The sequence below is a fragment of the Priapulus caudatus genome, unplaced genomic scaffold (assembly GCF_000485595.1).
Source record: "Priapulus caudatus unplaced genomic scaffold, Priapulus_caudatus-5.0.1 Scaffold143, whole genome shotgun sequence".
Classification (NCBI taxonomy): Eukaryota; Metazoa; Priapulida; class Priapulimorpha; order Priapulimorphida; family Priapulidae; genus Priapulus; species Priapulus caudatus.
Window position 1 is genome coordinate 325,403 of NW_014577204.1, and position 6,311 is coordinate 331,713.

Here is a 6,311-nt window from a genome sequence, read left to right on the forward strand (position 1 = left end):
GAGAGAGAGAGAGAGAGAGAGAGAGGGGGGGGGGGGAGGAACAAGGTAGGGAAGCCGGAACGGGGGGGTAGGAACGCAAAGCAATAACAAATGGAGAAATGGGGAAGGAAGGAGAGAGAGAGAGAGAGAGGGTGGGCGAAACGGGGGTAGCGGAAGGAGCAGGAAAAGATGAATATAGAGAGTGCAATGAGAGATAGCGAGAAGGACGGGAGAGAGAGACAGAGAGAGAGAGAAAAAGAGAAAGAGAGCGAGAGAGCGAGAGGGAGAGAGAGGAGGAGAGGGAGAGAGAGTGAAAGAGGGTGAGAGAGAGAGAGCGCGCGCGTGTGTGTGTGTGTGAGAGAGAGAAATAGAGCTCTATTGATCCGTGCAGCTAGCTTCCACGTCAGCCGTTCCACGTTGCCGCGTCCACATCATCGGTTCCAGCAGGTATCCCTATATAAAACCGGCCAGGTAAACCCCGTCGATGTCAGTTCTTGTACAGGCTCGCGTCTCCCACGTAATACCTGTTACCGCTTTATATCCTTAGTCGCAGATTTCTAATTTGTAATCGGAGGTATTTTTTCGCCGAGTCGCAGCGTCTGTTGGGTGGTCCGCTGGGGACGTAGCTACGTGTGTCGTTCTTGCGCTACTCTCGTGCGTTGTAAAAGTCTGTACGTCTGTGTAGAGCACGTTGCGCTGCTGTGACGGTGAAGCCACGCTGGTGTGTATAAGTGACTCGTCGTGGACCCCGCCGTGATCGCTAGCGCGTTTTCTTGCGAGGGTACGGCGATGGATGACGAGTAAGCACAGCGAGGAAGGAACGCGGCGCGTGATGCTGAAGAAATGCTGAGAGAGTGCGAGTGGATGCTGAGGCGCCGATCGTGAGACATACGGAGCGATCTTGCTTTTACCGCAAGAGACGGCTGCTGACGGGCGTGTGCTCTCTGACAGCGACTCTAGCTATAGATATAAAGTATATAGGGACGGTAATGCACGCGGGAGTGCGTGCTCGCAAATTTGCCGACGTGCGAGTTTTGTTCGGCCGACGGCGAGCGTTGAAGAGTGTGAACTATAGGGGAAGAGAATGTTTGCAGAAATACGTCCGAGATTCGGCATCGCTGGAGACAGGTGTTTGTAGAGGAAAGTTGTAGAAAGCCAAAGAGGAACTAGCATTTCGCAAACAAACAGTGGCGGACAGAGGTGGACAGTGTCGGACAGTTCGGTTGTTCGGTCGCTGCCGCGATGCAGCAAGCGTTGGCGGAATTCGTCGGCAGCTATCGCCTCGACTCCTTCCTCGCCGACCTTCACCTCGTGCCGACGAAGGCAGGCAAGCCGGCGGCGGGGAGCGCAGGTGGGGAGTCGAGCCAGCTGCTGCGCGCTGCCGCCCTGGTCGGCGAGGCATGGTGCACGCTGTTCCCTGACGACGGTATATTACAGCTAGCGAGTCGACGACGTCGACGATCGACTGAGATTCGGTCGCGCGCGCAGTCGCGTAACCCGATTTTCGATAACAGTCTAAATGACTTTACGTTGCAGACGCCGCGTGCGCGCCGCGTGTTCGCTAATTTCTCTCGGGTACTGATATAGTCGTAAGATGGCGCGCCGCCGTCCCTGTCGCGTGTGTGTGTGTGTGCGTGGGTGTGTGCGTGCGTGTGTGTGTTTGTACGTGCGTGTATGCGTGTGCGTGGGTTTGTACGTGCGTGTATGCGTGTGCGTGTGCGTGTACGCGTGTGTGTATATATATGTGCGTGTGTGTGTGTGTGTGTGTGCCCGCGCGCGCCGCTGCGCGCGTGTGACTTTGTGTGTGCTGGTGTTGTGTGGTGTGGTGTGTGTGTGTGTCTGTAGTGTCTTGTGTGTCGGTGTGTCTCGGTGCGCGCGTACGTGCGTCGTGCGTGTGCGGGGTGCGCCAGGTCGCTCTCTTGCCGCGTGTCTGGTATTTGCGACGCACGTGTAGTTTTCTGTCACGCGTGTGTGTGTCGTCGTCTGCGCTAGCGAGGCTGTGCGTGTGCGATGGGTGCCTTGCGCGTGTCTTTGTTAGCACGTAGTGTGTGCTCTTTAGCGCATCGCTGTGAGGCGGCAGCTACCTTATAATGACAGGCTGCTCTGCTAGCGTTGCAGTTCAAGCCAAGTGGCCTACCCTCCGCACTGAATTCCTGTAAGCATACGTCGCATTTGAGTTAACTTAAAGGACGCGGCTGAACGAACGCTGTTGTTCTGTGTTGAGAGGGAGAAAAAATAAGGTTTCGCCGTACTACTATTGGTGGTGCGGATTTAGACCGGTGATGCTGACAGGGTCCCCATGCACGAAACAGCACACAAGGCGTCCATAGAAGTCTCTCGCCTCGAGACGGTGTTGGCGGACGGACGCGATAGTGGCGTTATACGAGCGATTACTAACGGTAGTGCGATTCCGCACGCATTTTACTTAGTATAAACAGCCGTCGATACGCGGACGCGATTGACACGCAGCGAGTCTCACGGGAAGCGCTGAATGGAGGATGTATGTTATTGTATGTTACTAGAGATAGTGTAATGTAATAAGTATGTTTACGATTGTGGCGCGCGGGACGCGTGGTTCTATAGTTCCCAGGTAAGACTATGCGCTCGTCCTTCACGAACCAAATGTAGCGACATGTTCGAGCTCTGTCGCCGTATGCGCGCTGTTGCGCGCGTGTGTTTGTTTGATGTTGATGCTCTTGACCTGTTGCTGTTGAAGTTCCGTCGCTCGCGCCCCTTCCGCCGTCAGGCGTCGAGGCGGCGGTGTGCGCGCACAGTGTGTGTCGCCGTCGTGACCGTGTAATTATGCGCGTGTGTGTGGCAGTGAGGTGCGTGCAGTGTGCGCTCGTGTTGTCGTGACGTCTGTGCCGCGTGTAAATATACGCGCACGGAGTTCGGGTGTTGCGGGTCACGTGTCCGCCACACGTATGCGTTACGTGTCTGCTGATGTGCTGCTTGTGGCGTGCGTACGAGTTGTGTATATGTGCTCATGTCGCGTGCACACATATATCGTACGTGCGTGCTGAAATTGCCGTGCTGGTGTGCGTGCGTACGCGTGTAGTATATGTTACATGCTGCGTGCCCACATATATCGTACGTGGTGCTGATGTGCGTGCTTTGTGCTGCGTACGTGGTATATGTGTACCATGCGCCGCTGCACACATATTGCGCTACGTGCGCTGCTGATGTGCGTGCTGTGTGTGTGCGTATCGTGTGTATATTATGTGTACTGTGCGCGTGCGGTCACGTACCATTGCAGCACCTGCTCTGCATTCGTGGCAGCCGAACTAACCGCGCGGTGCACTGTTCTCGTCTTACAGAGAACACGTCTGCGAAGAAAGACCGTCGCTTGCTCGCGCCTACGTCGGCGACGCCGGCGGCGCACCCACGCGGCCGTTCAGCCGCCCCAACGACGCCTTCAGCTTACGTCTACGATAATGTCTGCCAGATGGCGCTGTACCTAGTGCGCGCGCCGGCTGTCGGACGCCGGTGACGCGCTGGCGGTTGAGGCGCGTGCGGCTGAAGACGGAGAACTTTTCAGCGCTGCGCAGGTGCTGCGCGTGCCGCAGGCAGAGCGAGAAGCTGCAGCCTGCTTCCGCCGCTTCGACGAGCTGGCAGTACGACCAATGTCCGTGTTCACGAGCTGTGATAGCGATACAGCGTAGGACAATGAGAGATTGAAGCGCGCCATGTACGCGTGCTGCCAACCGTGCCGTGTGTTGCCTCGCGTGTGTGCATCCGTTTGCTGTGTGTGTGGGTGGGTGTGTGTGTCGTGTGTGTGTGTGTGTGTGTGTTTGTGTGTGTGTGTGTGTGCAAATGTGCATGTTGTGTGTGTGTGTGCGTGCGTTCGCAGTGGCGGTGGCGTTTGCGTGCGTGCGTGCGTGTGTGTGTGCATACGTGGGCGTTAATACGTGTGGTGAATCATGTAGTGGCGCGTGGGTAGTTGTGAAGTAATAATGATAGCCAGTGATAATTTCACAAGTGTTTCAAATGGAAATTATAAACGTAATTCGTGTTCTCGGTTTATTAAACACAGCATGTTGAAACTCCAGTATAGAATGAATATCTGTATTGTATCAAGAGTATACTTGATGTATGCTTAATACGCTCTTGATTATATGCGGCACGATGCAAACGTAATATACTTGTAGTGCGCGCGTCCGTGGTTTCGCGTCCCTTCTCTCGTTCGTGTCGCGGACTACGTTTTATCGTTGTCTTACGATTACAGGGCGCATTCTGGAAGATTTATAAGTTTTTCTTTATTGCCAATTACGCTACGGATTCATTACACGGCCGAAGAGATATATTGGACTCACGAGAGTCCTCGCGTATGATAATCATGACTTACGTTAATAACACCGTTCGGAAGGTTGTTTAATGTTATAGCGCCGTTTTTTTAAGCGGTTCCCCCGGTTGGCGGCAATAAAAATGTTCTTGTAGCACGCGGCACTGATCGCAGCAAATGTTCGGTAACTGATCAGCAAAAACAGAGATTGTCGTATACGGGTATTATATATGAGTAAATAATATAATTATATATATATATATATTTATATATATATATATTTATTTATATAATTATTTATTCATTTAGTTATTATAAATAAATAAATAAATAAATATATATACACATATATATATATATATATATGCGTTCAGGAGCCGCCGGTGATGTTCTCAGTGATATGTTAATGGATTGTTGCAACACGCACGTACGCACGCACACTTAGGCACACATGCATACGCACGCACGTACGTGTTCACGGACACACACACGCGTGCGCGCACATGCACGCACGCACGCACGCATGCACGTCGTTCACACAAACACACGCGCACGCAGACACACACACACACTAGCCCTGCTTTGTTTCTGAGAGTGAATACTGGTGTTGCATTGCCGCAACATCGCCCCATGCAAAACTGATTGCGTTTATAGTTTAACATTATCCGAGCATCCGATGGTGTGACTATAGGCAGGCGCGACTCCCGTCTGTAATAACACAATCTAGAAGAACCTGCGCGGAAGCTCATATATTTTCGTTTCATCACGACGCAATCATCGATCTTCACGGGCGGGAAATATTTTTCGCGTTTTAAAATCGTAAGCGGCATGATTCGCGTTACTGCCGCATCTCCTGCTGGCATTGCACTAGCGGCGAGTGAAGCGGTGATTGTCAGTTATCGTTGCTATACGTGAGTAGTAGTAGCATGGCTTCCCAGCTGGTCGGTTAACGTTGCTATACGTTAGATACGATAGAGAGAGTGGCAGAGTTGGGGCGAGAAAATGAAGTGCTCGGGGAGACAGAAAGGAGAGAGAGAGAGCGAGAGAGAGAGAGAGAGAGCCAGAGAGAGAGAGAAAGAGAGGAAAGGAGAGAAGGAGGGTGCGCAGACAGAGAGCGAGAGAGAGAGAGAGTATAGAGAAAGCGAGAGAGGGAGAGAGAGTGCACGAATACGCGAGAGCGAACGCGTTAAAGAGAATGGGTTAGGACGAGACAAAGAGAGGAAGTGGCAGTTAAGGTCAGATTCAGGAAAATTGACAGAGAAAGAGAGAGATCTCGATGGGGCATGAAGGCAGGCAGGCAGGCAGGTAGGCAGGTGGGCAGGCAGGCAGCCAAGCGGGCCGACAGACAGGCAGGCGAATAGGCAGACAGACAGGCAGGCAGGCAGACAGCCTTCTGCCTGCCATCTGCCTGCCAAGAAGCCCGCCACCGAGCACTCCACGTTGTCTTTGCACGTGCGTGCTACAACTATGTACAGCCATATGTACCACCCAGCGATTCATCATGTCTTCACATGTGTCAGCAGGGTGCGAAATTAACGGGAGTGCGGAGTCAAATACTCCCTGATTTACTGTCGGGCTCTCTGATTTGACATATGCAGGAGTCCGTGCGACTCCCTGAAAATTCTGCTATATACTAACTAGTTTGTTCCAGAGCACGACCTCACGGAATTACCGTATTTTTTCAGCAAATATTGAAAGACAATTTGGCAGACGTACAACTGCATGAATCTTCAAAATAAGCACATGCGTTATTGTTAATATCTTTAGTTTTGAAATTCAGACTGCGGACTCCCTTATTTTGCTGGGGACTCCCTCTTTTTGAGGGCAGGGAGTCCGTTGGACTCTCTTGTTCAAAAGTTCACTGCGTGCGTGCGTGCGTGCGTGCGTGCGTGCGTGCGTGCGTGCGTGCGTGCGTGTGTGTGTGTGTATGTCTCTGTGTGTATAACCATCTGTACCAGCGATCACTCGACAGTGTCTCTACATGTGTTTGTGTTTGTGTGTGTGTGTGTGTGTGTGTGTGTGTGTGTGTGTGTGTGTGTGTGTGTGTGTG

General features: G+C 52.4%; 1 protein-coding gene across 1 annotated transcript in view; it reads left to right on the plus strand.

The window, feature by feature from the left end:
- The window catches only part of LOC106806116 (A-kinase anchor protein 13-like), a 110,307-nt gene that overhangs the window by 72,954 nt on the left and 31,042 nt on the right, over positions 1–6,311 (plus strand). The gene's annotated exons all lie outside the window — the stretch shown is intronic.